Source organism: Typopeltis vanoorti, chromosome 14 (assembly GCF_054136105.1).
Source record: "Typopeltis vanoorti isolate ZY-2024b chromosome 14, IOZ_Tvanoo_1.0, whole genome shotgun sequence".
Taxonomy (NCBI): Eukaryota; Metazoa; Arthropoda; class Arachnida; order Uropygi; family Thelyphonidae; genus Typopeltis; species Typopeltis vanoorti.
The window spans coordinates 90,292,390-90,319,732 of NC_143562.1; the positions used below are offsets into that span (position 1 = coordinate 90,292,390).

The following is a 27,343-nucleotide window of genomic DNA, read 5'->3' on the forward strand; positions in this document are numbered from 1 at the left end:
GCAGACGATAAAGAGTGGTATTTATTAATGACCTAATACATTTTACAAAAATTGTTTGATTTATATTATTTTAAATTATTTCGAAAAAATTAATGAACTATATTAGCATCTGGAAAATGATAAATAATAATAAATAAATAATACATTAATATTATATTTTTGTTACAGTAAATATATTTTTAAAGAACAACACCTTTATTTTTCTTGAAAAGTGCTAATATGAATAGAGTATGGAGGGTAAGATGGATGGCAATGCTGTAGCCAATGAAGTTTTAACTGAGGCTCGGCTACTGCTGTTACCCTCCTGCCATGATCAGAGCTTTAATAGCTCAATAACACCTTATCCCGACACTGTCCTTTACAGATAACGGGGAAGATGAAAAGCATTCTTGCTTCGCCCCTTTAAGCCAGTCCTTATAACATTGATTTTGGAAGATGTGACGAATTCAACCGATTCGATGAATCAATCGACCAATTGATTCATTCAATCAAATACCCTTGGAGGGTAACGGATGGCAATGCTGTAGCCAATGAAGTTCTAACTGAGGCTCGGCTCTTGCTGTTACCCTCCTGCCATGATCAGAGCTTTAATAGCTCAATAACACCTTATCCCTACACTGTCCTCTACAGATAACGGGGAAGATGAAAAGCATTCTTGCTTTGCACCTTTAATCCAGTCCTTATAAGGACTATAAGGATTGATTTTGGAAGACGAGGTTGGTGACCGTGAGATGCGGTGATTCATACCCTTGGAGGGTAGTGGATGGCAATGCTGTAGTCGATGAAGTTCTGAGTCTCAGCTATTGCTCTTACCCTCCTGCCATGATCAGAGCTTTAACAGCTCAATAACACCTTATCTCTACACTGTCCTCTACAGATAATGGGGAGGATAAAAAGCATTCTTGCTTAGACCCTTTAAGCCAGTCCTTATAAGGATATAAGTATTGGAATTTGTTTCATAATTGAACAGTTTCTTTACATTTCTTCAGCTTAGTTTCAATTAGAATTTTGACATTTGTGAGAAGTATTGTATAGGTGGAAGAATTTTTAACAAATATTTGAATTAGTGTTTGCATTATTTACCCATGAGATTGCATTTTTAACACAGAGGATCCATAAATAAAAGAATGATTTGTTAATGACATAATACAGCTTTGTCCTCGTTGTTTTGACTTTATAAGATATTTTAAAAATATTAATACAACATATTAGTATCTGTAAAAGAATAAACAAAATCTCATCAAAGATACTTCATTGATAATATTTACATTACAATAAACGTGTATTCAAAAAACACCTTTATTTCCCTTGGAAATTGTTACTATGAATAAAATAACAGTTCATCGTGGTGTAAGCTGTTTCAGGAAATATCCATGATAATGGAACTATTTCTACAGCGAAATGATATTGATTTTCTACGCAAGGGAAATAGACTACGGGACAAAAAATACACAGGAGAAAAATGATGGATAGCTATTGTCAGAAAGTTATTTGAACTGATGCATCGATATTGAACTCTTTCGGAAACATGGCAAAACGTAGGGAGTGCCAATGTCCAAAGTAAAATTACGACAGTTAGAGTTTGTGACAGCATGAAAAGAAATGAGCGAATCTGGAATTTCTTTCCGGTCACAGGATTTTACTTCCAAAATGAATATTTCCGAAAAAAATAATGGTTCTCTGACGCCATCATTACTTTTTACAAGAAATGTTGTAATCCAGATTTAACTGTTCGGAATACACTTTATACTCCGTGAAATTCAATGACATGTGTTGTAATGCAGATGGTTGAGATTCGTTTGGAATACTCCTTTAAATAAATTTGTCTACTTATTTGTTTCATGTTAAAATTATGCTATAAGTTTTGGTCCGGTAGAATAAAATGCTCGTAACTAGATTTAGAAATTTTAAATCTCTCTAGATTAAAAGAAAAATGGGTGGTGTGAGATCTCTCTAAGTGTGAAATGTCCCAAAACAAAATAAATATGTAATAAAATATTAAAGTGCAAATACGCAGAAAATTCCTCTATGAAATTGAACCAGTTAGGGTTTTATTTTAAGTACATCTTTACATGATATATTTAAGGATGAAATAACAAAAAATAATAATAATTTGATTGCGTATGCACAGATATATACATATTTATATTAATTACTTAAATTACTCTAGATACGCAGTAATTTTAATTCGAAAATATCGAAAAGAAATGGTTATTCAAAAGAATCAATAAGCTATAAATTGAAACCACATAAATTCATTTTAAATTGAAACACGTAAGGAACTTTAAATACCTAGAAATAACAGTTAACAGGCAAATTAGTACACGACTAAAAATGTAAAAATGCAATAAAGAAATGTGTGTGAAAATGAAAGCATTAGGAAATATAGTTCATAAAAAAAAGATTAAAGAGCAAAAATGGATAAAAAAACAGAAGGAATAAGTAGCTAAATAGAACCGACTCAACAACAAAAAAAAATAAAATTAGTTTTACTTAAATAAGAAATGAGAACCAAGAACAAATAGATTAGTTGGCAGACGGGTAAAACAAACAAGTTTAGTGTGTACATTGAAATACTGTAAAACCACTAGTTTATCGTCAAAAAAACAAATTCTTGATAGAGATCAGCAAACTTCCAGTTTTAAATGTTAAGGTGGACTGCAAAACATAAGGGTTTTTACTAAGTTTCGTCGGGTATGGAAGTGACAGAAAATTTTTGGTTATGCACTTAATAATTTTCACAACAAGCATATGTTGAATTTTTCTGGATGGAAAACTGCTTGGGTAGAAGGAGTGAAATAGTTTAATTACTAAACTACTGATTTAAACGTTTCGATAGTATTATCTAGGAACTTAGGACTAACTCTACAAAAACACCAACTGAAGTAAATTTAACGTTTAGAAAAAAATCACGTGGTTTCTCTTAATGGTGGGGTTGCACTCACCTTGTCAAGAAAACAGGAACAAAAACTAATCAAACATTAGCTAATTTAATTGAAAAAACGTTTTTGTTTGTTTTCCTATCAATATGTCCATTAGGTAGGTTTTCTTGCTGGTCGTATTAAGTTCGCAAACCACATTTAAAATTCAAACTTTAAATCGCACGGATATGCAGTAAATGATAAGATTCTGACAATTCTCAATCTTTTTATCGCCACAAACAAAATAGCAAAATCCCTTAGGCCTGGCATTTATTGATTTTGAAAAGACATTTGATTCAATATCAACTAGTTATTTTAGAAGCCCTTAAAAATCAAGAAATTGAAAAAAAACTTACATTGATATGCTTAATCATATATATTCGACTGATCTTTAAAATCAGAAACAGACAGGAAATTTCCTATAAAAAATGGAGTTAGACAAGGAGATGCCATTTCACCTAAGTTATTTAGAGCAGCTCTAGATGAAAATTTTTAAAAACCTGAATGGGAAAAATAGAGGAATTATGTAAATGGGAAATAACTCAATCGTCTACGATTCGCTCATGACGTCATTTTAAGAAACTCTGCGAGAAATCAGCATTGAGTAGAATGCAAAAAGGATTAAATATAATCAAGGACAAAACAAAAATAATGTCGAATAAATATATCACCAAAAAGCCAATACAAATGGAACACCAGGAAATTGATATACTAACCTCCTATGTTTACTTAGGACAAAAGATCTCAGCAGAGAGCGACTGTGAAGAAGAAATTGTACGTAGAATTCAACTTGGTTGGATAGCCTTTGGGAAACAGTGTGAAGCACTCAAAGCAAACATCCAATCTCTGTTAGAAGAAAAAATATTCGAAAGTTTGTTTACTTCCAGTCATAGCATAGAAGTGAAACATGGACTTTGACTAAAAAATTGAACCGACAAGTTGAGGTTCACCCAGAGGAAAATGGAAAGATCATTACTCAGTATTACCGTTGTAGATAGGAAACGCATTACTTGGATCAGAGCTCAGGCTAGGGTGAGAAACATAACAGCCAGAAAAAGATCCAAAGCAAAAACATGACAATGGACAGGTCATACTGCAAGAAGTAACATTGAAAAATGGACAAAATTGATATCAGAATGGTATCCCAGTGATGGAAAGAGAGCTACGGGAAGACCAAAGAGGCGATGGTAGGATGAAATTAAAGAGATAGCAGGAACTCAGTGGCATAGAAAAGCTCAGAATAGGAATTACTGGAGGACTTTTGGGAGGGAGGCCTTCATCCAGCAGTGGACAGAAAATGGCTGATGATGATATTGTACATTAACTATTACAATTCGTTTCTTACATTTCTTGTTATTATTTTACAAATTAAATACCAAATCAAAGCTAAGACTTTTGAGGATTTTAGACTATATTTTTAGACTTTTAGGCTGTGTTTTGACTTGTAGACTGTTTAGACTTTGACTTGACACTCTTTTGTAGACTTTGGATTTCTATTCTTTTTTTTTTTTGTCTTATTGACTTTATATTTTGCTTTATTAAAGTTTTCATCTGGTGTATTTAATATCGCATAAACAAACTTAATACGAAAAAGTTATTGTTTTAACCATCTCATATTTAAAATATTATTCTAATAAAATATTTAATTTCATGATCAGACACTCTTGAATAGTATAATTTGGAAAATCTTGTCCCTTTCTCAAAGAATTTGAAATCACTTTAACACTAAGATTTATAATTTTCTTCAAAAGTGTCGGCTCCTTGGAGGAAAACAGATCAAGCAAAGTTCCGACCAAGTCAATTTAATTTTCCTTTTATATACTTACTCCCGGAGGTATAAACAGTGGTTTTCGTTTAAAACTAAGATGCCTTCTGAAGGTATCAATTTTACAGACGCCTATACAACCCGTTTGGTCATGACGTGAAGTATTTGATTTAATACACTCTTTGAAAGGAAGCGCAATGCATTAAATCAAATTGGATTGGACTTCATTGCCTTAACAGCTATACCGCTGAAACCGTAGGAAACGACAGAACACTAAAGATCAAATACCAGAACCCTTCAACAACAACAATACTAAGACCTAAAGCCATATATTGTCTCTTGCTCTAATAAAATTCTGTGTATCTTCCAACCGCTTATTGGATTCACAAACAAAAGTTTAATCCACTTACTCAACCAGATTTTAAAGATATATCTAGTGGATGATTGTTGCGAAAACTAGATGTATACCTCAAAGACATTAAATTGTTTCCTGGATAGTTACTTAGTTGATTTCGTCCTTAAAATGCATTTATAAACCTGAATGAAGGTAGATTAAGCTAGAAAGCCAGATGAGCCTGGTAAAATTAAACTGTAATTTAATAATCTCGAAGAAGTAATAACATATATGATTATGATAATTATGTTGCTCGATACTATGAAATTGTTTCTAAGTCTCTGCTGACTAAATTACCTGAATATGTAGTTAAATATATGAACCACTACATGCCAATTCATTCATTCAATATACACGTCTTATTTTATTGACAAAAATCCACGTTTTTCCCTATTCTAATAGCGAACTATGATCTGTTTCACATCATGGAAGAACACTGTGAATATGCAAATAATATCGATAACTTTCTAAGTGTTTTTGTTGTATTGTCGTGTAGCCAAATTTCTTTTTTTAAAGTTTTATTGCACTGACGCTACTCATATTTTTTTTTGTCAGATATTGATTTCTACTTTAAAACCTGGCTCATGTTGTCGAAACTAATATGGCCTAGATATCTGCTGAAATGTAAATACAAGGACACAGTAAATGTTTCTGTAAGTACCTAAAATATTACTTTTAAAAATAATTAAAGGAGAATATTTTATTAAAATGTTGTTATATTAATTATATATTTTAAATAACATGTTGAAATATCATTAAAATGTAGTCTATTTTTTTGGCTTTGTAGTTATTAAGAACACCTTAATTCAAAATTAATAACATAACTTTAAAATGATTATGTATGAAAATACACATGTAATCATTTTATGTAATACCTACATTTCGCGGTAACTTAAATATTTTCATTTAGGTTAATTTTGTTAAAAATTTCATTGAAATTTTGTTGTTTTTGTGTGTGTGTGTGTGTGGGAGGGGGAAATTCCTGAAGAATACTTAACTGGATTCTATCTATTCTAAACTGATGTCCATTTTGAACTGATCTATCAACTGATTTGAATCTATATTTCTTCACTAAAAATTGAATTCTGGTCCCTTGAGTTTTGTGTTCCGAGAACAGAGTGGTTTTCTCACATGTACTAATCTGGGTGAAATAACTGTTTGCTTTCGAATTATATGCATTATATGCCCTTGAAATATCTGGTGAACAGGTAACCAATATCAAGCTTGTGCATCATAGGAAAATTTAACGAAAATCATTTCAGAGATCATAAATTCATCTAATTATCTGCTTTTGTAGAGAGTTGTAAAGGGGAGTCGATATTGTAGGTTCTAACTAGGTTTAAACGCTAATATAGTGAAGGAATAATTATTCAAAGATACTTTGAACGAATAGTTTAAAGTATTTCATCTCATCCCGGAGGAATATTAATATTTTTGATTATCAATATCAGATTAATGAATTTAGCTTCTCATCAAAATATAAATGATAATAACCCCCATTCTGTTATGGATGTGTATTATAATTAATGCACATCCATATTAAATTATATTAAATATAAATGATAATATCCTCCATTCTGTTAAGGATGTGTATTACGTTAAAATAGAACTTGGTTTTTCTGTAACCACACGAAACATAATTTAGCAAATGTCATCTCTACTTACCTTTGCGATAACCTAAATATTTTCATTTAGGTTATTTCATTGAAATTTTGTTGTTTTTTATGTGGGGGGGGGATAAATACCTGAGGAATACTTAAATGTAAAATAAGTAAACATAATTATGCACAAAAAGTAGTCCCGTTTAGAATATAGGCTTTTTTGTTGGCTTGGAAACCTATATGCTACGTGATGATAACAGATTCAATCATATGAAAATATCATTTTCGCATTCAGGCCAACATTAAAATACGAAAATCATAGCAACTTAGAAAAGAACTTACACCAACCTTTGCTTGTATATTAATAGACAGGGGAGCAAATATTTTAAAAAAAATTCTCCAAAAAAATTTTTACTTGTACCATAAAAATAAAAATTTATTTCCCTGAGCCAAATGGAAAAAAAAAAAAAAAAAAAAAAAAAACGTAAGGAGATTGCAAATCACATTAACGTTTAAAAATGAAAGATAAAAATGAATAATTTTGAATGGGCAAACTAACTACCAAATGAATGCCAGTTTTTAGAATATGATGGCGGCTACTACGAATTGCAAAGCAATTTTAGATCAATCATATTTTCTCAGTTCCACGATAAGTTATTAGGAAACATCAGCAAACGTTCCCCGAATAGATAGACCTAATACCCCGCAAAGACATAAACGAGACTACTCTTGGGGAGGAAAAAAAATGTTTTCTTGCAATATTGTGATGGATTTTGGCATTGTCCCGTAAGTTTACTGCGAAATAGCATTTTTACGGCCGGCAATAAACTACACTGAAAATAAAAGTAACAAAAAAGGTGGCCCATTGTTATTACTGAAATACGTTATAGCTTCCCCCAATAATATTAATTGTATTCATAAAAAGGCGTGTGGTAGCCCGAGTTAGCTATTTGATGAATGAGAGAAATGCATAAAAATAATAATAATTCATGGGGGATAGCCACTAGCGAGGAATATGCATTGTTGGGAGCAAAAACTACACATGGTACTCCGTATTCGGAAGGAATACAGACAAAAAAAAGTAGGAGTCCTATGTTCTTCCTCTCCCGAATCCTCAGATTTTATTCGCCCATAACTGCCAGAGAACACACTTGATTTGAATACGGTATACTTACCTCATAGCATTGGTTGATTGTCATTGTTTTTCTCAATGTTGCAATCCTACGTCTATGTGTTAATATCATGTCCTATATTAAATATATCTGGAATTTTTTTTCAGTAAATCACAACAGAAGCTATTCTTCCTATTGAGATAATTATCTAGTAAAACAGCTGTGAATATCTCTTCGGACTGTTAGCAACAAGGATTCTTACATATCACTACCTGCATTAGAACAGCCACTTTAGTAATTAATGAATCGGAACAGCGACAGATAATGGCTAACGAAGTCTTAAGTAGGTTTATCCAAGCTGGATTTCCTTCTCCGGAATTCATTCTGTTAAATTCAAATTATTTTAACATTGAAATAATTTGGTTGAATTTCAAAAACGATAAAAAACATTAGCAGAGACCATATAGTGTAATGCCAACTTAATGGTAAATAGTCCTTATAAGGACTGTCTTAAAGGGGCGAAGCAGGAATGCTTTTCATCTTCTCCGTTATCTGTAGAGGACAGTGTAAGGATAAGGTGTTATTGAGCTATTAAAGCTCTGATCATGGCAGGAGGGTAACAGCAATACCCGAGCCTCAGTTATAACTTCATTGGCCACAGCATTGCCATCCATTACCCTTCAAGGGTATTAATCATCGCCATATTTAAAGGTAAAGCCGTCTCTAAAAATTCGGACGATCCCTAGGCCACTCAATCGTCGGCAAAAGACCGTCCATCTCAGCGTTGGCCTTCCACCCACACGCCACCACCGAGCAGAACCGCTCATATTCCGAAGAAAAGCATTCACTGACAAAGCCCCTCAGCAGGCCGTGCCGAAGAACACAAGAGACTCAAATTGCTCCCTTAAGGCAAGAACCTTAAGAGAGCGAACTCAAAACTCTCGAATCTCTGCGCCCCAGGGGGTAACAGCAACAGCCGAACCTCAGTTAAACTTCATTGGTACAGAATTGCCATCCATTACCCTCCAAGGGTATTAATCATCGCATCCCACCGTCGGTCATAATGAAATCATATCATATCATGATATGAACAAATCATGCATACTTCATATCATGTATTTTCAATATATGTTATAAAAATTTCTGTATAGTGTATTAATTAATTACGTTTTTTTTTTCTTTAAAAGTTTTATATCTTATTTATTAAAATAAATCTTTTAATAAAATTTTAAAATCTAGATATTTACTAAAAGATTGTTATTTTAGTTTGTGTTTAAAATGTAAACTAGATAAAATTTAATCAAAACCTTAAGTTATCCAAATTATGTTACAAATAGCATTAAAATTAAAATCCTGTGTATTATAATTGTTCGAACTGTTTCCATAATTTTTGCCCTCATAAAGTGTTGGAAAGTTTTACTTTTTCTGAAAGGAAGCTTTTCAATGAGGAATGTGACTATTATTTCCTTATTAATACCAGATTGTTTCTATAGCTCTTAAAATGTGTTAGTCATCTTTGGCATTGAAAACACAGTGACTGAGAAAACTCATTCAGAGTATTGTGTGCGTTTGTGTTTTAAAGAGAATTATAGGCATTCAAATCGATCAAAATCAAGCAAAATGCGAGAATGGGAACCACACTTGAGAAAAAATTCCCCTAACAAAATATTGCGGTCAATATTTAAAGGACCAAATCCTCTAAAGGAACTGGTCTGGTTTGCTAATTAATGTTACAAATGTTCCCGATTGTAGGGGAAATATTAAAGCGTCTCTAAGACCCTGTCGATCTGAGTTTCCTTCTCCGTTTTGAATACTCAATGCAGAAATTCACAAAAGTATTCCCATCTTCGAGGCTGATATAGGAAGATTCGTTATCAATCGTCAGCAACATTTCCAATCGCTTTGTTCGTACAAGGTGAGCAAAATAACACCTAACTGCTTACTGAATGTAAGTAACCTTCTTATTCTTCTGTTATTGGAGTGCATTTCAAAGGGATAGTCATCTTGAGCATCTGTTTAAAGTCCCCAGAGGTGTTAGCATCCAACAATAAAGTGAATCTCTTCTCTTCGGAGTTGTGCATTGTAAAGCGTTTTGAATGTGGCTTTTCAGGAATTCTTCAGAGAATTTTCACATCTTGTTTCTTTACTTTCATTTTTATTTAGATTTTTAGAAATAATTACTCGAATGACAACAAGAAATACAAAGTAAACATCGTCACAAAGCGAAACGCGTACAAAATAGATGATCAATGAAACTTGGAAAACACTTCAAATTCAGATCGATTTGGTTATTTTTCTATGCAAATCTAATTAACTAGTTAATAATTAAAGGGAATTTGTACAATAACTTACAATAGATTCTTTGTAAACAATACCTTTGTTGATGGAAAACTAAAGATATCTGTAATACATAGCATCCCCTTGTTTTTCTTTTCGATTTTACAGACATTCTCAAGTCACCACGCATGATTATTACAATTAAATACAAATTAGGATTAGGAACACGTAGAATTGCAAATTTTCTTCAGATGTTGAAGATGCATTCACACCAGCAAATTATTTTTGTTGAATGAGAGCGCAGCCGCACTAAATAGAGATGAAGAATTAAATAGATGGATATCTTTATCAGATATGACACTTTTAACATATATTTCTCTCAGAAGTATAGGCCAATCCCATGCTTCTGTTATTACTACTGTCGATGAATATAGCACTGCAAAATACTCATTACTGGAGAGTGCTTTTCCATAAGCTTCATTAGCACTTGGAGCAAGCACGCAACAAAGCAGCAACTTTGAATGCACTCATTACCCCATTGAATCCCCAAAGCTAATCAATAAATCATAGCATTTTCTTTGTTCATGATTAATTGATCAACTGCGATCATTTAAAAGAAGGTGGACCTGAGGAAAAGCTGCGTCCAATTAACAAGCAATTAAATGACGGTTAATTTCCTTAACCGGGCACGCGCATACAACGATTATGGAAATGAGTCCAGATGGCAGTCGGAGTAAATATTACGCGAGTCTAACTGCTCCGAAAGATTTAAATATTTCCAGATAATTTTAGTTGTTTTTTACACAGTTTTAGCTGTCTTTTTTCCCCTAGGACTTCTTGTATCTCCTTTTCCTTTATTATTTCGGTTTTATTTTTCAATCGGTGTATGTATTTTCACTAGTTTATCTTTGTCGGTCTTGTTAACTGAATTCTTATTCCACCTCTTAAGTAACTTTTTTTGTTTTGAACATCAAGTCTGGTCTATCAAATATTTAACTGCTTCGGACCTCGGATATAATATTCTGAACATTTCCAAAATTCCTTTACCCTCGTTAAAGCAAGGAAAACTAAATTAACGCACACTGGTCCAAATGTAGTAGACTCAAGTCTTATATAATGTCACAACCTTCTTTATTGCAACATTTGTACCCCTCGACTTCCAATCCCCTATCCAAAATCACTTCCAAATCATCCCTTGCTTCTTACTGTGCATTTCCACAAATACACTTACATTCCGTCTCCTGGGTCCAACGTGCAAACATTTACGCGGTGATGTAGAAAAGATATTCCTGAAGTCAGTTTCCGAAGCTGACACTCCTCCCAGCCTATCACAATCTTCGAACAACTGAATATATCTCTTTAAAACAGCTGTTGTATAATCAATATATACGTGAAATATTACTGTCCGAGTACATAACTATGTGGTATCCCGCTTCTCCCTCTCAGCTTCCTCCATCCGCAACACGTTGATATATACATTGTTTAGCCACTCTCCTATCCTCGTCACCAATCTGCTATTAACATATTTACGGCGCGTTTTGTGCTGTACATCATGAGAAACGACACAATCCTAATTTAATTACTGATATATCTCGTGTTTGTTTCTAACATGCCTTCGCCAATACTTATCAAATAGTTTATTACCTTTTATTTTTTCATTTATTTGTAATTACTTATTTCTCTGTGTTGTAGCTCTCTTATCTTTCGTAATTTCTCTCAGTAATTTCATTACGGGTCTTCTACCTCTCATCCCCTTTATTTTTCTATGCAAGTTTCTGAATACTGCCTTAACTTAGTTATATACTCGAGTTAATTTGTAGGTGCACAAATAATTTTTATTATTTTTGATTCAGTCATTTTATCTCAAATATTAATTAAATTTATTAGTTTCATTAATTTTTTTAATTTATTTACTTAACTAAAGTAAACACCTAATTAAAATCTGTATACTTTTTAGTTAAAAATAAGTTTCAATTATAATATTTTAATGGATTGATTCATTCAATCCAATACCCTTGGAGGGTAATGGATAGCAATGCTGTAGCTAATGAAGCTCTAACTGAGGCTCGACTATTGCTGTTACCCTCCTGCCATGATCAGAGCTTTAATAATAGCTCAATAACACTTTATCCCTACACTGTCCGCTACAGATAACGGAGAATATGAAAAGCATTTTTGCTTCGCCCCTTTAAGCCAGTCCTTATAAGGACTAATATTTTAATTTCCCGTGTGGTGGCCAGGATAAGAATAGCCCAATGTAGCTCATGCATGTCGTACGAGGCGACTAAAATGGGTACCCTGGGAGAGTAATGGATGGCAATGCTGTAGCCAATGAAGTTCTGAGGCTCGGCTATTGCTGTTACCCTCCTGCCATGATCAGAGCTTTAATAGCTCAATACCACCTTATCCCTACACTGTCATCTACAGATAACGGGGAAGATGAAAAACATTCTTGCTTCGCCCCTTTAAGCCAGTCCTTATAAGGTATTTTAAATACATGAAGTGGATTCTGTGTGTGTGTATATATATATATATATATATATATATATTCTTTTTGGAGTTTTTGAAAGCATGCTTTTGTAATAATATTTATCTACACCATAATCGACTTCAAATATTGCATCGTCTCTATCCTACATATTGAAGATGGGTTGTTCGTTTTAATGTTTCAATTATAGTTTCACTCGTGTGGATTAGTCTTTTCTGAATATTACAATTTCCCTTGTCTTTAGTGAGATATGTGCAGCAACAAGTAGAAGATGTAAATGATAAATTTCTGAGTATCTAATTCTTATTCCACCAATGATATTAATGTGCTCAGGTTTAAAATCATCGGTTGGTGGGATTCACCAAAAATATCTAGCAGCTTTTTTTTTGAAATTTTCATTTGTGCTGTTTGAATTCGTTTTTTTTTTTTTTTTTAGTCGCTATTCTATAATAAAATTAATTCTGGTTTGGACATTAAGTAATCAGAATCCAATACTGTATAATGTTAGGTGTAAAGAGAGAACTTTTTTTATTTAATAAAATTTGATATTTCAATAATATGTATCTCTTTCCATCCCCCAAATGATATAACGCACCTCAGTAATAAGGGGAAAATACTTGATCTAATATTTTATGATCTGAAGTTGTTTTATTTCTAGTTTCTTCTTGACGTACTACTATTTTTTAAATATTTTCATACTATTCTGTTCTGAGAATCATTTAGTGATTGTACTGATCTTCATAAATTCCCTCTTGATGAAATTGTTAGAATTTTGTAGCTAATAATAATAATCTCTTTTTGTCTTTTTATGTGTATTCCAGATGTATGTTCTGCTGTTACCCGATTCTCTTCAAAATTAATGATGATAAAATGCATTTCCGAACAGTTAACCATCTTAAGATCTTTCCATTTTGTTTTCGTCATATATTTTGATTCCAATGTAAAAGTGGTTTGGTATATTTAATTCACTCACATTAGAAAAAATTTTTGTCTGCTAACTGCATGAAAGGCTTTTTGGTAATCAATGAAAGCTACGTATTTTATTTTAAAATTAAATTAAATTCTAAATTCTTAAATTTTATTTTTAAATTCTCTTCTCTTTTCAATACTTCATGCTGAGCCTATTAAAGATCAGCCTTCTTCGGAATTCATTTTCTACATACACCCTGTGAGCTGCATTTCGTAAGCTACTCCACTATGGTTGTTGCAGTCATCATTATTTTATACTAGGAGGGCTACGCTCCCCCTGGCGCTTACCGCGCCTACCCCTCCTGTGTTCTGGACTGGTTGGGGTTGGGGTTTCGATCCCTCCTCTATTAGTTCTGTTAGCAAATTGCTCCATATTTTCTTGCTTCTCGTTTTACAATAGAAATGTTTCTTGTACTTTATTCCGTTTCTTTTGGATAGAAATTTAGCGATTTTTGTTGTTTTGATATTTATTGGGACCCCCCCCCATAACTGAAGCAAGTCAGTTAACTCGGTTAAGCGACTTGCTGATGAAGACACATATTTCTACCGAAGCAGTAAAAATTAACTTCATCGTATTAATCTGACTTATTATATTATATATTTATGACAAAATTTATCCTGCGAATAAACTTGAATATTGCCTTACGCAAGATGTCCTTCACTACTTTTTACTTCGCATTTAGTATAATAAGTCAGAAAAATACGATGAAGTTAATTTTTACTGCTTCGGTAGAAATATGTGTCTTCATCAGCGTATCAATCATGAATTTATGTAATTTTAAGAATAAGGATTTGTAGTGATTAATAATGATTGGTTATTTTATCTTTGTTGACCAGAATGCTACTGTTATACGTGTGTATAAATATGTACGAAAAAAACTAAAGTGAAAGAATGAATAAGATAAACTGAGTGCATATAAGTTATAAATTTCTTGGTATGATTATCGTATATCCATGAGGATTAATTATATACTTCATCTGTCGTCTTTCTCATTTAATATTTCTTGACATACTTATTTAATACTTCTTTTAAAGCTCCCATTTAATACTTCTTGACATACTTATTTGAAATGTCCCCGTGGGACTTTTCTAATTACCTTCCACCTTTACTTTTAATTCTCCTTTCAAGGTAAAATTATCGCCTGCACAAAGCGGGTTCGGGTAACTAATATGAGCAATCATTAATTATTCTTATGTTGTTATGAAATCCAAGATCCTCTCCCCTCTAGTTCTACGTGCTTAGATAACTATCAGGAAGTTGTCTGAGAAATTTACTACCGCTTGCATTATCAGCGGTTTTCGTTCTCCAAGTTAATACATCCCATATTAAAATCTGCCATTAATAAAGCCTTTATTATCTTCGCAAGTAACCCTGGCTCATGATATCGCTGCTCCCTCCAATATAGTAATATGCCCCGGCCTTCAAATGTACAAGTCCCATGTTTATTATCTCTCTCTCTCTCTTATATTCCTTTTTGTCTCCTCGATCTCATAGTTTACATTTGCTCTGATAAACAATAACACCCCCCCCCATCCTCTTTGGCTTATTCGGTCTCTTCTGACAACATTATAATTATCATTACGCACTTCGATAACGTGAACCTCATCCGACATTGCTTGTTTGATTTCCTTGTTAATAAGTTAAGTCACATGACCTTATTCTTTACGCGTTAAGAATTTAGTAGATAACGAGACACCTTCACATCTACAGCCAGTTAATTGCTATAAAGGTCCTTGGGTGTTGTGTCTTAAGTCTTAAAAACATTACAGATTTTGTAGCGTTATTCAACTTGATGGATTCACCAGTATGCAGGTGTATTTTTAAATCGATCCCATAAATCAACAAATCCATAACCATGCGGATAGCACGATTATGGAGAGAGATGTTGGTGCATGTGAAGTGATCAAGAAGCGTTTGAAGAATACAGTATCTCGATGTATCCCCAGAGTTAGAAGGATAAATCAGGTAGCAGTTAGATGGATGAATAGCTTCGTTAAACAGAAGTTGCAGGGAAAGAAAAAGTTGTCGAGGGATTATAAAGAAAAAGGTGATCAGCATTCCCATGACACTATAAGGCGCAGGGAAGAAGGGTGACAAGTATAGTAAGAAAGACAAAGCTAATTATGAGAGAAAGATAGCTGTGACAAAGTAAAAGGAGGAATGACTATAAAAAAGTGCTGATGGTAGGAAGGTAACAGAACCAAACCAAATAGTTGGATTACTGAGTGAGCATTTTGCAGGGGTGTACCATCTAGGTGACATTGGCTGATAGGAGAATAGAGGTGGAAGAAATGGACGTGCTTAAAATATTGCAGAACCTCATTATGAACACACCATTGGATTAGATGGCATATTGGCCCATATATTTCGAGAATGTTCAAAAGCATTATCAGCTCTTCTGACCAAGCTGTGTAATTTAAGCATTGGTACTGGGAAGGTAGAATGGAGTGGAGAGAGGGCAAAATAGTCCCACTGCATAAAAGACGCTCCAAGACAAAAAAAATAGCAAATTTTCGGCATTTAAGGAGTGGAGGTGTTAACGTATCAGAGAAATTGGTGAAAGAGAGAATTTGGGTGAATTGGAATATGATCAGGACAATATGGTTTTGTGAAGGTGGGTCTTGCCTTGACAATTTCCTTACTTTTTATCATCAAGTGACAATGGAGTTGGATTGGGGAAATTGCCACTTTTGACATTTGAAATACATTTGACAGAATTCCACACGGAACTCTGTGCATAAATTGGAGCAAATATGAATGGATACGAATCTGGTAATTTGGATTAGAACGTGGCTCATGGACAGATATCTTTGATATCTGTCCATGATATATTTGTTCACCCTTTATATGGAGATAAAAGATATATGGAGGAGGTTGAGTCCAGGAGAAGGCAATTGACCAGTAGTATACTACAAGGCTTAGTACTTGGTCCCCTGTTGTTTACTTTGTACATCGGTGATATAGAAAATGGTTTGACAGGAAATATTCAGTTGTTTGCTGATTATGTTAAACTTGGAAGATCAATGGTAAATGAAGGTGATGCACAGATCCTGCAGTAACACGTAAACAGACTAGCAGTATAGACAAAGGTAAAAGGCTGCCAGTTTAATGTGGCCAAGTGTAAGGTGATGCGCTTTGGCAAGAGATCGAAAGCTGTGTAACATATTGATGTAACTGAACTGCAGGAAACTGATGAGTACGGGGACTTGGTTGTGATTGTGGACAGGGATTTGAGGGCACAGTGCAAAGGTAACCAGCAAAGCACATCATATTACGTGGTTGTTGAAGAACGCAGTAGGAATAGAGATATTGTCCCTTCATACAAGGCTTTAATGAGACCACATCTGGACTCGCGGATTCCGTGAGTATGAAGTTGTGGAGAGAATGCTCCCTATGAAAATATATTCCGAGTGTGTAGGTTTCAAAAATTGGCTGATAGGTGAAAAAGAGGACACATGATAGAGGCACGTAATTAATATTGAACGTGTTTTATAGGGTTGACATTTGAAGACTTAAGTACATGGAAAGAAGGCAAGGGACCACCATCTGAAGTTGTGTAAGAGTTTGGTTAGCAAGGGTGTAGGAGTAGATGTTTTGTTTTGCAGGTGGTGAATGGAATGGGTTGCCAGAGGTGGTTGTGGATGTTTTCTCAGTGAATGAGTTTAAGGAGGAGTACGATAGGTATTGTGTGAGTGATGGCCAGTGCGTGAATAAATGAATCTCCCACGAGGAGTCGTCTGGAGATACCTGTATAATAATAATATATATCAGTGCCTCTTGCAAAACCTATCTTAATTGTGGAGAATTTTTTTTCCTTTTTTGTTTTTTTTTTCCTTTGACTTTTTTTTTAATTTTTCACTTGCATTTTTGTGAATTCCGATATTTTTCTTGTATTCTTCTGATACTTTCCTTTGTTTCATTTCATTAGTTTTTTTTAGCTCTGACATTGTACTATTTTCTGCTGTATTCTTCTTTGTTTTATATATTTTTCCTTCTTTATTATCATCAATTCATTCACAAAAAAAAACGCTCTCAAGGCTGCTTGTTTGTATTTTTATATTCCTTTTGTTTCTGTATCCATGCATTTTTATTATTTTGTAGGTTTATCTTTCAAGTGTACTGTTAGAAATAACTTCCCAATTCTCCACTTTTAACCCTTTGTTAGTTCCGTTTTGTACACTATTGTTAATTTTTTGTGTATTTCTTTATGATTACACACCGAACTCGTTAAATTCATTATTATAAATTACAAAGTATGGTAGTTTGCATCTATTATAATTATAGATATCTTCACCAAATTTACCTGTTTTTATTTTGAAATCTTTGTTTACTTTTTTGTTATTTGAATCCTCTAGTTAAAACGAAATCTGCTTTGTGAGTTTTATCTCTCTCAATTCCTTGTAAAGAATATTATTCTCTTTTTATTTTCTCCATTCTGGTGCGTAATCGCCGATTATTCTTACATTCCCTCTTATAAAGTATTGACTTTAATTTCAATTATATTTTCATTCCACTTGTTATAATACACAATAGAGTTCTAACTTAGTTTGGTAGTCTAAACACGCATTTGTTATTTTCCTCCACTACATATTTGTATATAGTTTTTTGTTTCTTTGTTCCTGTTATACATTTTATATACGTTTGCTTGGTTCAGTAGTTCATCTGTGTACAGTACAATACTTCTAATTTTAATTAGAATAATTTTAACATCTTTTTCAAGTAAAACATTTCCTATAAACTAAATATTCGCCTTTCAATTGGGTATGGAATTACAGTGGTAACATTTACGTTTTAAGTTAAATTTGGGTGGACTATCACTGAGTAGCCATTTCCCTTATTCAACTCCATTGTCACTTGATTATAAAAAGTAAGAAAATAACCAAGGCAAGACCAAATTTGGGTGGACTAAGTATTAGGTAATCTAGAAACGCTACTTCATAGATAAACGAGGGGTTTTTATCGACTTTAATTAATAAGCAAGATATTGACTTCACATCGGGCGATAAAAATCATCTGCTACCTTAAGACGTTTATTTTCAATGTGGTTTAGTAAGAAGAAACATTCTTCATTTAGCAACCAAGACCAGATAAACAGAAACAGCCTTAGCACTCTTGAATATCGAACAGCGTGTAAAATGTTGCCTTTTAAATGTTTGTCAGTAGCTTATATATTGACCAACAGAAGTAGAAAAAGTTGCTAATAAAGAACGCAGACATTCGATTAGAAACATCTGTGTATAATGCAACAACTATCAACATTGTATTGAGATTTTCTATTTGCTAATTTTTATTGAAGAACGCGATGGATTAATTTCTATTCTGCATCTATTTATGAAGATTTTCTCATTTTAAAAATCCAAATATGATCGGATTAAATTTAAAATATCCATTAATAATGATGTTTACATTGGTTGCTTATTCTTCCATATACGCTTTTCGACTACGTGATTTTTATTTTTCATTCCCAAAATCATTTTATAAAAGTGAAATATTAAGTCCATATATAGGAAATGCCTAAGGAGTATTATGTTCTAACATAACCAAAAAATCTTTAAAAATTACGTTCACATGTGGGGGGCTACGATGTTTCAATATTTCTCAGACCTTTTCATAAATAAACAGCTTTTAAATTTAAATTCATCTGGATTTTTTTTTTCATCTTGGAAATGATTTAATAAGATCTTTTATGTTATGTTTTCAAACAAATTTGGTTTACATATTTGCCATCTTAGTTCGATCTCTCTCGTGCTAGTTGATTTAATTTTAAAGGAAATAAAAATGGGTAGCTACCAATATTCAGATGCAAATAAGAAGCACTTTCACTCTAGTAACATCGTAGTTGTTTATTCAACTAAATCCAAGCAGATAACAAAATTATCAGCCTTCAACAATCAGAGAATGAAGTTCCTATCTTTCCCCTATAGCTAATAATTGGATCCATTTCGTAATTCTCAGCGAAAACTCCCCTCTTTCTGATGGCTGTAATGGAAAATAAGAGATCGCTTACGAAATAGCAAAAGAAACATGATAATATCAATTAAAGAAGCCTGCATTTTCTGCATTTCATATTTCTAACATTCTTTAATTACTTTTAGACATTCCTGTAATGTGAAGTTACTGTTAATAAGCCGATAGACTCGAACTCGCTAATTGTCAGCGTTCCATTTGAACAAATCCCTGATGGGAAAGTTATGCACAAGAGAATCATCAGATCTGATGCGAATTTCGCACATTCCCTCAATCTTTTCAAAGGTATGTTCACCGGCTCATGATTGAGTAGGAAGAATATTGTTTACAACTTTTGAATGTTACTCGTAAGCAATGTCTTTTGTTTTGAAGCACTTTGGATATTATTATTTATTTAAAGGTAAGCTGTGTTACGTCTTCTCTCTTTCCGAATTGAGAGAACATCACTTTATTGTAGTTTAATTTTTCTTTCTCATCGCTGTCCAAAATACATTTCCGGAAATATTGTAAACAAAATTGCTAGACCCACACTTCAACGTACAGGCATTCGAAACTAAATCCTTATTTCCACAGTGTTTTATGTCGGTGTGTGTTGCTCTAACTGGTTATTGTTTTGAGGGACGAAAACCCCTCCACCCCCGTACGAGACCGGTCAACTCACGATTTGAATGTAAAAACCTGATAAAGGTTTCTCATGTCAGACGGATATTCTAGCTGAGCTATGAATAGTCAAGATTTACTATCAATAAAAGTAATCATTTATTGCCCATACTAGTTATTTTGTTTAATTACTTTTAAACATAAATAAAATTACAATTTTCATTTAGCTTATGAATTCCTGAATCTTTAAGATCTTGCTTATTTACTGTACAAATTATCTTCTAAAAGCACCTAATATCCTTCTGCATTTGCATATACATTTTGCATGTCAGATGATCAAAGATTTCTTGAGAACGTCTAAAATACACTTCTATCATTAAGATAATTTGTCAAATGGCAGAAATTTTTCCACCGGGAAGGCTGGCATGCTGATAAGTAATGGATCTAAAGCGTTACTGAGTCGTTAATGGCAAAATACTACGAAATACAATAGAATAGTTGCACATTAAACCAGTGGTTCCCAAAGTGTGCGCCGCAGCGTCCTGGAGAGCCGCGGCTTCCTCACAAGGGCGCCGCGATTACAAAATTTTCAGAATTTTATTTCCATTTTCAATTCAATGTGATAGGACGCGACATCTAGCGGACCTGATGCAATCCAGTAACTCACTTAGTAATAACTGTTTGCAGAAGCCTCTATAAATGGTTACTAGATGGCGCTCTACAATAATTAAGTTTCTCGAACTTTTTCGGTACTTTGTGTTCGTATATAAATAGCTGTCGGTTTTGCCACAGGCTTAGTGTTGAATTAGTTTTCGGAGATCAACTGAATATTGTTGTGATTTAGTCAAGTGAAGTTTTTGAAGTATTTCTTCTCGTATGTATTTTTAAAAATGGGTCGGTTTTTACTAAACATTAATAAGCTTTGTGAAAAAGAAAATAAAGAGGAGCACACCGTCAAATAGTGATAAGAGTGTGAAGAAGAGTAAATATCGAAAATATGATGACAGTTATTTGGACTTTGGTTTTACGTCGACAGAAGTCAATGGTGAAGGGAGGTCGGAGTGTGTACTGTATATGACAGTTTTGGCACCAGAGTGCATGCTACCAAGTAAGTTGAAACGCCATTCAGAAACCAATCATCCCAGCATGGTTAGTACATCTCGTGACTACTTGACCAGAAATTTAAAAGAGTTAAATCAACAAAAATGTAATTTTATAAGCAGGCGTCAATACTAAGCAATGCTGTGCTAGCATCTTACAAGGTGGCACACAGAATCGCAAAATATAAGAAGCCTCATACCATCTCAGGAGAACTCATTCTACCAGCTGCTGTAGATATGGTGAACATTATGATCGGTGAGTCTGCTGGGAAGTTGCTTTCAAAAGTGCCTTTGTCCCATAACACCATCAGTAGCAGAATACAGCAATGATCAATTAATTGAAAAAATAAAAGGGAAGGAATTTGGGTTGCAGCTGGATGAGGCCACAGATAATAATAATGATGTTCACTTGATTTGCTATGTACGGTTTATAGATGGTAATAACATTGTAAAAACCTTCTCTTTTGTAAAAGTATCACTTCTGGTGCTAAGGCTCAAGACTGGTTCGAGATCCTTGATACTTTTATATCCGAATATATACTTTATATACTTCAAATAAGTAGACTAAGTACGTTGATGTCCGTACTGATGATGCTCGTTCTGTGTCCGGCTGTTATGGAGGATTGCAGGCAATTATTCGAAACAAAGCCCCTGATGCACTGTGGACCTATTGCGTTATTCACAGGGAAGCACTCGCGTCAAAATATCTGAGTCCTACATTGAACCAGGTCTTAGAATATGTAGTAAACTTTATAAAACGTCGGCCGTTGAAGGCAAGGTTTTTTCAAATAACTATGTGAGGATATGGGATCCACACGTCTTTGTTGTACTACAGCACTTTGCGATGGCTGTCTCATGGTTATGTTTTGTCTCGTACGTTTGAACTGTGACAGGAAATTTATATTTTTCTTAAAGAGGAAGTATACTGCAAATTTTGTGAATGAAGATTTTTTTGGTAAAACTAGCATACTCATGCCATATTTTTGAAAAGATCAATGCTCGGAATCCCTCCCTGCAGGGATGCAACATACACCTTTTAAAGTCGATTGAGAAAATTTCAGCTTTTATAAAAAAAAAACTAAAACTATCGAAGAGAAAAATAAATGAAAATGAAGGCAAAGAATGTTTCCCCTTGTTGCAACAATTTTTGACCTCCAGTGGAGTTGATTTCTCTCGGTATGAAATCCATTTTTGGAGATCACTTATCACAGCTTATCACCTGGTTTGAGAAATATTTTCAAAATGATAATATCGATAAATTTGCATGGATTCAAGATACATTTAATGCCAATGCTCCATCTGAATTTAGTGCTGCAGATGAAGAGAATCTTATTGATAACAAAATTTAGCAGCATGGAATTAACTGAATTTTGGATATCAGTAAAAGATGAACATCCACTTCTGAGTGAAAAAGCTCAGAGAATTTTAATTCCATTTGCGACTTCTTATTTGTGCGAAGCTGGATTTTCGGCGGTCGCTGTGATAAAAACTAAGTATCGCGAAAATCAATGTGGAGAAGGAAATGAGGGTGGCTGTGTCCAATTTGATTCCAAGATTTGAGAAATGTGCGGTGATCAACAGACTCATCCATCCCACTAATGATGATTAGTTTGATTTATTCAGTTACTTTTTTGTGATCTTAAATGCGTGTTTTATTTATTTTTACCTAACCCTTTAATTTAAAAAAAATTATTCGCTATTTCGCAAAGTGCACTTGTTAAAATTTGACATGGGCGCCTTGGGAAAACCTAGATTCAACAAGGGCGCCGAGAATCGAAAAAAGTTTGAGAACCACTGCATTAAACAATTGAGTATAGTAGTCTCACTGAAGAACTAAATTTCAGTCTGAACACTGCAATTATCCATTGATATAAATAATTACAATGTTCAGAGTACGAATTTTAAACCTTCGTTATCATTCTAAGTATCACTAAGTATATTTAATGGTTATCAAAGTTCATCATTAAACCCGAAAGTACAGACAAGGTCATGACCTTTTTAGAAGGCTGACCCTCCCCCTGTACTTTCGGGTTTAATGATGAACTTTGATAACCATTAAATCGATTGGGCAATCAGTACGCCTCGAGTGTACACGGTTAAGCAGATGAGCAAAAAAAAAAAAAAAAAGCAAAGAAAAAAAAATCCAAGTATTCCCTATTAGTCAGGTGTAGTTTACCGCGTTGCGGCCCTCACTGCTCAGGAACAATGAGCCGTGGAACGTGACGGTTGCACGGCGGCCAGTGGAATGACAGATGCCTTGTTTGTGACAGCCTTAACAAATGACGAAACCATTCGAAAACCCCCTGCATTCGCCACATTCGTAGAGGAGCGTCGTTCGCCAGCTTTGCATTGATAAGTACGTGGTATACCGTTGTTCGGAACCCAATGAATACGAATGAGCACATATTCTCTTTTAAAAGAAAACCTGCCTATTGTGTGTGCTTGACATGCATTGCATAAAACATGAGAGAAATGGAGTGATAAGTTAGGCAGTTTTTCACACACACCATACGTTTTCTATACCTATTTCACGAGGTGAAATGTGGCAGCTATTTCTCCCTCCTATTCCCCTCCCTCCATCTTGTATTACATAACTGAAGTCCCATTAGAATTGCAGATAGCTTAACTTAATACAATTAATGTGCAGTGGACCGAAGTTTGGCGTGAATCCGGCAAACATAAATATAATTAAATACTGTTTGTGTGTGTGTAGCGTTTCTATGCAAGATGAACACGCCTTGCTGATTCAAGAACCCTTCTTCGAGTTTAGCTCAATGAATTCTCGTATCGGATGTCAGGTAGTCTTTGTTGTAGTGATTTTAAAAGCCCTATTATTTTAACATCGGGGAAATGCATGAATCGGTGAATGCAAGTAACGGTAACAGAATTTAATGGGGATATTTCTCTAACCGAATTAATCGGGAATTCAACTCGGGCAACTGATTATCTGCCTACTGTTGTTTTAGAAATTACTTCATATGAATTGCGTGGAAGGTGTGTTCTGTGGGGGGGGGGGGGGGGGAAGAAGCTAAATTTGATGAGATGGGCAGAAGTTGCTCGGAAAGTTTGGTTTAAATTAAATCAGTTGCGTTTTGGTAGTTGATCATAAACCAGGAGAGAAGGAAGGCGATACTAAAAATGTACGCTCATTATGAGGTTCTAAACAATTAATAAGAAGAAAATGCTAAAGACATAGGCGATTATTCACTCTAATTATATGGATAATTTTGTTGACGAAATCGATACATTTTATATATAAAGACCAGATATGAATAAAATTCTAGACCATTTTTTTAAAGGCAAAAAATAAATATAATTCATGACACACTCTCTAGAAACAAGATTCACTTTTTATACAAACGATTATGGTCACGTCATCTGTAGAAATCGTATACTAATAAATAGTAATCATAATCAATACTTCTGAAGTGACATATAATAGTTATGACGTTTTATCGTGTTAATTACTTCATCTCCTTTTTCAGTGATTCTAAATTCTTGATATGCCTTTTAGACAAACAAAGTGAGTTATTGTTCCACTGATTAAACACTCGGGATATCTCACCTTTGTAGAAACCAGTGAGCTGTGCTATTTTTAAAATCGTAGCTGCAGCCAGACGAACATCCACAATTTATGCATATCACGAAGAAATTTGTTCTTATTTAGTAATTCTTCATCTACTTAATAAAATTTCGTTTACAGGGAATTCAATGCTAGTATTTAACAAACTGTTTTGATGTTTTGAATGCACATACACGAAACTGATATTTAAAAGATGAAGCCTCCTGAAATGCTTTAGTTACTGTATATGTTGTGCGTGATTGAAAAAAAAATGACAACTGAGGTTTGCATTTGTAAAAGGCCCCCCAGAAATTTTAAATTCCCTGAAGTCTTGTTATTTTTATCGTTACTATAAAATCAGAGTAAAAATTCCAATTGCTTGGAAAGATTAATCATTTTTCCTTATGATGTGGTGTACATAAACATAATAAAAAAAAAACATCGTATACTTTAAGATCGGATTCACATTCTCTGTATGTAAGATAAGTAAAAACTTACCCACGTGCTTTGTTCAATTCTAAGTAACTGTTGGAGAAATGGTTTTCAAGCATGGCTAGTCGAATACTATTGTGTGTCTCGATCTCCGGACATTCCTGGCTTTCAACTGCCATGTTTATTACGTCAGTGGATGTTCGTGATTGTACACGAGATCATAAAGACGCTAAAGCCTGAAACAACTTCCTTTACTCCCACAGCGAACACCGCTTACTGTTCAGGAGGTCTTGTGGCTTGGAAATACTCAAACCATCTACAACTGCATTACTTTAGTAAGGCATATAACAGGAGAATGTTTAAGAGTTAACTCGCTACCCTCCTATTAAGCTACTGAAGGTAATTTTTCCTGTTGAGAGGTTTATGAGTAGATTTTACCAGAGTATTATACCAATATTGTTTTCTACTGCTGAGTTGACACAGTGCAGTGTTTGTGATGTATTATAAACATAACAAAATTAATGTATATAACTGCAAGTTACACATCTGCAAATTAAACATAAGAATTTAAACAAAATAAAGCTGTTTTTCTAATCTAAATGCTCTTATAAACAAAGATGTTACAGCGAAAAGTATTTGTATTCATGGCTGTTGTTTATTTGATGCAAAGTTGGATTAAAATCGGAAAAAGTTTCGTTTAGTAAAAGCTGATTTCTCTGCATAAATATAAACACCTATCCATTGCAGTATTGCACTGCATGTTTGAATACTTATTTTCATTTAAAAAAAAGCCTTTGCTTGGCTTAAAGAGATTTTCATTTCTTCTTTGTCTCCGAAATACCTTCTACATCCTTAACTCTCTTTGAGAAAAGTTATCGAAAACTTTGAAAACAATTAAATAAAGCTTGTTTATTAATGGAAATATTTGCAAAATCTTTTCTTGTTAGAGAATTAAGTCGATGACAAGAAGGTAAATAAGTCAAAATCGGCGTTGCTTGGAGCACTTCCTTTCAACCATCGGTATTCTTAATTAAAAGTAACGCTTCAGTATTTCAAAGTACTAAATAATTCTTCTTCCTTTTACAGAGCTCTGAATATCAGAATCGCTTACAAAGAATGAATAAACGGATCAATACAAGACTAAACAAAGAATAGTTAGGAAGAATTTTTCAGTGTTCTTTATTCAAGGTATTTAATTACTTTTCCTTTTTTTTATTTCTTCGGTTGAAATTCTAAAAGTTTCCAAGAATGATGAGAAAAAAAGATGTAACACTTTCACTTCAATGTTGGCAAAATTAACATGAGAATCCGAAAAAAATATTTGCGTTATCTCTTGATAACCATGGTAACTATGTAGTTACAACCGATTTTAATTGAATATACCGCCCTCTATATCTTCCTATTATAGTATATATTAAAATTTACTGCGCCCTCTATGTCTTGTTATATTTCTTTTTATCTAGCACAGGGATTGCCAAAATCATTTGCCCGTCGACCCCTTCAAGAGTTTCTTCACTTTTTATCGACACCCCCCCTATTTTACTCTTACGTAATTATAATAGGACAAGCAAAAAAAGACGCTTATGTGAGTTTTTAGATTGTTTATTTTATAGTTAGTGTTTCTTGTATGTATAATATAGTATATATTATTATATTACTACTACTATTACTATCACTAGTAATATTACTGGTATTACTACCAGCGCTGCTCAGCTCTTCAACATAGAGAAGTTTAGTCCGTGAATGAATAACGATTGAATTATAATATGTATGTTGATGAATTTTAGAACATTAACGCTCACTTGTATGTCGATGCACAAAAATGAGACTGGGATCGAATACGTGTAAGTATAAGTAAATAAGCAACCGCGCACGTGTTGCAATCTCGCTCCCACTGCGCCGGCCGGCAGGAACCACCAACATCCGTTTATTGGTAAATACGTCATTTTGGCCTACTTGATTGGCCTCAGTAACCATTTTCATGACCTTACTCCATCTTACAGGTGCTATTCATGAACCTGTAAGATGGAGGTACTGATCCCACGATTCACTCTTAATCGCGTTGTCTTACCTCCATGTCTTTTGTCATGGAGGTAATCCAAGTTAACCGAATTAAATATTACCCATACAATGATGTCTTATACTTTTCTGTTG

General features: G+C 33.8%; 1 protein-coding gene across 5 annotated transcripts in view; it reads left to right on the plus strand.

Annotated features, from left to right (window-relative positions):
- Positions 1-27,343, plus strand: part of LOC150099751 (lachesin-like) — a 373,707-nt gene that overhangs the window by 62,470 nt on the left and 283,894 nt on the right. For all 5 annotated transcript variants that reach the window (XM_090404151.1, XM_090404155.1, XM_090404152.1 and 2 more), the window contains exon 3: positions 5,636-5,733. The gene's annotated coding sequence lies outside the window, so the exon portion shown is untranslated. The remainder of the gene's footprint in view (positions 1-5,635; positions 5,734-27,343) is intronic.